Below are 6,582 nucleotides of genomic sequence, written 5' to 3' on the forward strand. Positions count from 1 at the left end.
ATAAACAAATTTTTAATTAGATTCAATTTTAAACGCACAATGGATTTTTAAATAAGTAAACATTTAGTATTTCCTTAATAAATTAAATTTGCCCGAAATACTTCTTAATTCATTAGAAACTGATAATTCAGAAGCTATCTTTTTCCCTCATCATAATTGAAAAATTATGAATTTTAAAACTAAAATATACCGTTTACCATTCATCTCATCCATTCACTATTCTAGAATAAAACGATATTCTTGAAAGTCGCCATATAAAATAATTTTAATTCAGGCTAGTCATGTGAATGACTTCTCTTAAAGCATAGTGATCACCGTGGTGATCAGGCACGATGATCAAATGCTTTCTAAGAGTATACAAGGATATTTCCATTGGTTGGCCGGCCGAACCAATCAAAATATCCTTTGTCCGCGGAAGAGATTTACGAAAAATTAAGAGCAGAAAGTAAATGTTTAAAATTCACGATTTATTTTAAGCTTTCTATTAATATTACTAAATGTAATAATGATTAATTTTCAAAAATTTTTGTAAATGGATGCAATGAATAGATACCAAGGAAGAGTGTTTCTAAAACTCAAAATTTAAATTAACTAGTTAATTACATTTAAAATTTTAACAGAAATTAAGAGGAAAGTAATGCATTTAAAATAAATCTTTCAACATAAAAATTACATTATCTTTTAATATAAGAATAATTCATTTCTCAATCACTCAAATTAGAAATTTGCTTACAAACATTTAAAATACAATTATTAATATTTATATGCAATTGCAAAATAATTTATCAAAACTCATCCTTATTTCATGTGCGCCAGTACAAGATTAAAAATACCAGATTCTCTAAATTCAATCTTATTTCAAACAATTAGAAAAATAAACATTGTTTAACAATGCATCTTTCTACCTCATACATAGTGCAAAGGCATTTTGCACTTAAGAACTATATTACCCATACATGGATACATATACACCATATATTACATATTCCACAAAATTTCAGTTTAGAACTTTTGGCTTAAAATACTCATTATCAAGATCTCGAAATGGATAACCAACTGAAATTAAAAAGTTCCTTTACATAGTTAAAACCAACTTCAGAATCCAAATCCTGACAAAATCCAAAGTTTGATACAAATACAAGAATTAAACGCTTGATTTTTAAATGTGAGCAATGTTTCCGATAAACGCCTTTTAAAATTACGAAATTAAACTCTAGAAATAAACAAGGTCAGAAAAAGCTTCAGTACAAGATTAAAACGAAAGGTCACAAGTTTATTAATAAAATTGTTTAGTAAATGTTTGGAGGAGCTATTTTGTTTCAAATTTTTAAGTATATTTACAATATCTGTTTCTTTCCCTCCGAGTCGATTAGTTCTGATCACGATTTACGTGTGAACATAAGAAATACAATCCAAGAGATAAAGAAGGATCAGTATGGATTCTATCCATATTGAAGTCAAAAACAGGAATTCTCAATTCTAGGAAAGTTAAAACTACAGACGAAAAAGGTGAATAGATCTAAAATATTGTTTTTTCGATCTAGATTGTATTCTAAAACATCGTTTATGTAAGTAAAAATGCATAGCATTGCGCATCAAAGAACTCAATAAGCATCAATAGTTTATTGCTTCAGTTATAATCAGAATTATCCGGATAAAAAGTTGCGAAGATCCATTTGGAAATTAAACATTGACAGACACAACAAATACCCGTGTTTTGAATTCCATGCAAGGGCGATAAGAAAACATATCGAACTTGTCAGGTTTGAAACAAAGGATTTTTTGCATATTCCAAAAAACGTAAATATTCTGTAATCCTTAAAAAGGACTTATCAAATCGTTTGCTATTTCAATGAGATTTTTGTGGCAAACATTTCAAATATATATTTACTTCCAAAAATAATGCAGACAAGAGGAAATTTCAATTTCTACTGTGTACATTGCTCATGTTAACCATTTGTTAATATTCAAGTTCTTCAACCTCTACAGTTTACAAGCTGAAATAGATATATTGAGTCATTGTCCATAATTCAATTGCCAGCATTAGCATTCCAATATAGGTTTGAGGAAGGGTCCAGAAGTTATTTGTTGTGCCATGCTCACTTCGATGAAAGCTTGTTCTTAACAGACACCTGAAAAAATTAAATATTTGAATCGGTAGTTTAGATACTAATGAATTGATGTAGAATGTCACAAAATGGAAAAATCATGGCGATTTAGTATTGCTCACGAAATTAATTCAAAATATCTGAAGATAATTAAATTAGAACTGAATAAACTGCCTATTAATAAGTCAATAGATTTAAAAGTTTCCGATTCAATTATATTTGGTCCTAATGGAGCTGTTTGCATTGTTTTAAATGTATTTGAAAAAATTATGTAAACATTTTACTTTTCGTAATAAAATTACAACTCCTGAAGATTTCGATAGTTGCACGTATTAATTACTTAAGATAAACGGTGATGGCAGTTTATTAATCCTTCACTAAGCAAAATTATTAACCTAAATTATTAACAGCGAAGTTTATTTCGCCACCCGCCCTTAAAATATACTCTCCAAACACCCGTCATGATATATACAGATAAAGTTTCGCTTGAAAAGCATTCATTTTCCATTTTAACTGGCATTTTATAGATCAGACGTAGACGGTTGAAAAATAAAAAAAAACGTTTTGTAATCTTAGATATTTGCTCAGAGAGAGAGAGAGCTATATAGAGTTGTATATGCACATCCGATTCGGCTCAATATAGGATTGAAAATGTATTTAAATGTTGGCTTCTTTAAAATCTTTCATTCAAGAAATAAATCCTGGGAAGCCAAAAGACAAAGGAAGAAACAAATTACTTCTAAACATTTCCTATTCTTCCACAGCATTTTAAGTTAATCCTGGGCAGATGACATTTTGTTTGCAAGAACGACGCAGAAGGTTGCCACATACTGGCTCCACTCTCAGCCGTCCGATTTATTCAGTCCTTGCATGTACAGAAATCGATCTCCGAATGGCACGCGTTACAGTTCTTGCATTCAGAAATAGCTGGATATGCCGTCTCTGATAGATTATGGTTTGTTTCTTACAGGTAAATGGAAATTCGCTTTTTAGAAGAATACAAAATCGATTAGAGAATGTCATTTTTAAAATTTTAGTATTATACTTAAGGAACTGACTATACTTGGATTTTTAATATTTTGATGTCATTCGTAGCGAGTATTTCACAGCAGCCAGCGTAGTTGATGTCACTTTAGAACATACTAGGAACAAAGTCGTTTGGCAAGTGGCCTTTATTAAGCAAAAGATTACTGTAGATCAAAGCCCATTCAGCAATAAATATATTAAAATAAAAAATCGTATTAAGTTATAAAAAGCAGAAAGTTGGTTAAATTATATAAATAAGCTATTTTACATGTCTAAAGTAGTTTAATAAGCAAATGAAAAATATATCCTATACTCATTATGGTATGACAATTATCAAAATTCTTGCAACTTTACGATATCGCTTCGGCATCATTGAGGCAACACTTTCCAAGTCATACTTATTTTGATAAATAGCTGGAAATGAAGCTCCTGTTTTGATAGTTGTTCACGGGTAATTATGGTTTGTTTCATTATCGCTAGAAAAAAAAAAATGAGAAAAATCATGGCATTTTCGTTATTACAAATAATTTTAATAAAGATATATTGATTATATTTGAAATAATTCAGGAACTGACTATATTTGCATTGACTGAATTTCATTTTTAGAGATCGCCCCTCCCCCTCCATTCAGCATAACTGGTATCAATACAGGATATATGTGGAATCGTGAAAGCCGTCTTACTTCAGGTGTAGATAGCGTGTCTTCATTCGGAAAAGAGCAATAATGTAAGTAATAGGTGTTCCACTTATAAATACATCTATTAAAATGTGTACATTAGTAAAGTTAGTTTAATAATCAAATCCTATATTCATCTTGGCATGACAATTATCATTTCTTGCAACTTACTGATATCTGTTTGGCACCATTATGAGAAAAAGTTTCCTGGTCATCCAGATTCCTTCTGGGAATGTGCCAGAAACTGAAGTAGTCACTCCACAAATGGACACCGACACATCGCCAATAGAAGTACAAATTTTATATTTAAGTCAGGCAAACACACATTCAATATAATTAGAAATGTTTTTTTAAGGCACAAGAGTATACAAGAAATCAATTCTCTAGGCGTATCAGACTGCTTGCAATATTTTAAATATTTTTGTAAAACAACTTATCCAGACATGTTATTGATCTTAGTTCCTGAATCTTTAGAGAGTTATGCAAATAGCTTAAGAACATAAATGTTGCAACCCATTTATCAATCCTCCATTAGATAATTGATTATACTTAAGATTATAGTACAATTTCTTTCTCAAGCATCGTTATAAGCTTCTCCAAATAGAGACCATATAGTGACAAAATCTAATTTATCTTGAAAACATTCCATTTTTATTCTGTAAGAGCAACTAAAGTCTCGTGGATTGTCATATTTAGAAAATTGAAGAAAATTGCTTTGCGATCCTAATGAGCTACATATGCTCTTCTCATTAGAATTAATATACGATGGAATGATTTAAAAAAGTGAATTGTTTCATTCATCCAAAAACTTCGGAAGGCAAAGACTAAAGAATGAAAGCTACCTGGAAGCATTACTTGTTCCATTTCAATAATTTAGAAGGATCTTGGTAGGGTAATATTTTCTGAATGTGGAGGACGATTTGAAAAAACTGTCGCAAGTTGGCTCCCTTTTCAGAAGATCAATTTCTTCAGCCTCTATTTGCAGAAGTTGATCTCGGAATGGCAGGCGCTTCCATTTTACCGATTCTTATTTTGAATAGCAGCTGCTTTCCAAAAAGAAGCCATCATATAGTAACAAACCACGTTTAGTTTGAAGAACATTCGCTTTTCATTCTATAAGAGAACAGAAATTGAGCATTTTTAAATTTAGGCGCTTGAAAAAATGTTTTGTGGAGTTAATTGATAGCATATATGCATCTCAGCAGGACTAATATAGAATTTAAAATATGAATTGTTTAAAACCAACAGTAAAATGTTTAATTTGTCCAGAAAATAGACTTTAAGAAATAAAGTTACCTGGGTATCTCTTCTGTTTCAACATCCTAAGAAGTTTGAGAGCGTGGCAACATCGATTTGCAGAAGGCTGTCGCTTGCTATGTCCATTCTCAGGCGACTGATTTTTTCAGCCCTTCCATATACAGGAAGTGATCTCAGAATGGCAGATGCTCAAAATTTCGTCGAATTTTATATTGAGATATAGCTGGAAATTCCGCTTTTGTTTTGATAGATGTTTACAAGTACTTATAGTCTGACTCCTTGCAGCTTACTAGAAATGGATCTTCTAGAAGAATAAATAAAACTATTAGAAAATTTCATATTTGAAATTTTAGTATTATAATTAAGAGAGCAGATTATACTTGGATTTTAATATTTCGATGTTGTCTCCGAGTATTTCACAGCATCCATCGTAATTGGACATTTCAGAATATGTGGAACCGAAAGAGCGGTTTCGCTTATGGTGGCGAATGGTACGCTTTTAGTCAGAAAAATGTCAGATCTACACCTATTCTAAGCAAACGCTTAATAAAATATATTCGTAAAATAGGTTATTTAATAAGCAAAAGAATATAAACTATATTCATTTTAATAAAAATTCTTGCAACTTACCAATCTCTTTGGAATCGTTGAAAAAACATCTTCCAAGCCATCTATATAATTGTTGATAGAATTCGTGTCTAGAGCTTCTACAGATTCATTATTCTACAGAGATGTGGGCGAGGATATGTCATAGCAGACAATAGTATCCAATACATGGAGCAATGAATTCAAATGATTCGATAGCCTTTGAATACAAGTAAAGCGGTTGAAATAAAAGGCAACTCCTACTTACTATTATTTTTATCTCCATAATCCACATTTATTCTTTCTAGTACCGGCTACTACTAACCAACAGAAAAATCGCAATGATACCGTCATCTGCCACAGTAGACAATACCAGGTATTACCCATGTAATTGTGGCAGTCTCATTGCTAATTGTTCGCTTGTACGAAATATCCAGACATTTTGAATACTTCCGTACTCAGTGTTTTAAGAGTAAATATTTCCACTGAGTTCTGAAAACTTTCAGATAATTTAAAACTTAAGAATAAAATTGAATTCTCCGATGCGGTATCTATTCAAGCTATGGAAGCAGACCTTACAAAATCAATTTCATTTTGAATTTTTTTTGTTTAGCAGTTTAAACCAATTTTCTTTGCCCTTATAAAATCTGTTCAATGATAAGATCAATGGTTGAGTTACTTCCTGTCGTTATTAAATTAAATACAACATTTTATAGCTTATTATGATCAAATTTATTCTTAAATAAAAGTTTATTTAAGATAGAAAAACACTGTTTTAAGTTTCTTTAAGAACAATCCTTCTCAAAATGATTTTAATATACAATAGCATAACTAAGTACGAAAGGTAAACTTGAGTTTAACTGTTCAAATCATTTCATGAATATCCAGAATTATTTCATTTTTGAAATGCTTTCGTTTATCCCGAATGCT

General features: G+C 30.7%; 1 long non-coding RNA gene across 3 annotated transcripts; it reads right to left on the reverse strand.

Annotated features, from left to right (window-relative positions):
• Positions 1 to 1,507: 1,507 nt before the first annotated feature.
• LOC129984408 (uncharacterized) lies at positions 1,508 to 6,345 on the reverse strand. Of its 3 annotated transcripts, none has more exons than XR_008785488.1 (4): positions 5,107 to 6,345; positions 4,653 to 4,923; positions 3,489 to 3,610; positions 1,508 to 2,132 (listed from the first exon to the last, which is right to left on the reverse strand). It is a non-coding gene; the product is annotated as an uncharacterized LOC129984408 (long non-coding RNA). The 3 variants fall into 3 exon arrangements; XR_008785486.1 differs by having other exon boundaries at positions 3,448 to 3,610; XR_008785487.1 differs by lacking the exon at positions 1,508 to 2,132 and having other exon boundaries at positions 3,378 to 3,610.
• Between the last annotated feature and the right edge of the window lie 237 nt (positions 6,346 to 6,582).

This window comes from Argiope bruennichi, chromosome 9 (genome assembly GCF_947563725.1).
Source record: "Argiope bruennichi chromosome 9, qqArgBrue1.1, whole genome shotgun sequence".
NCBI classification, from domain to species: Eukaryota; Metazoa; Arthropoda; class Arachnida; order Araneae; family Araneidae; genus Argiope; species Argiope bruennichi.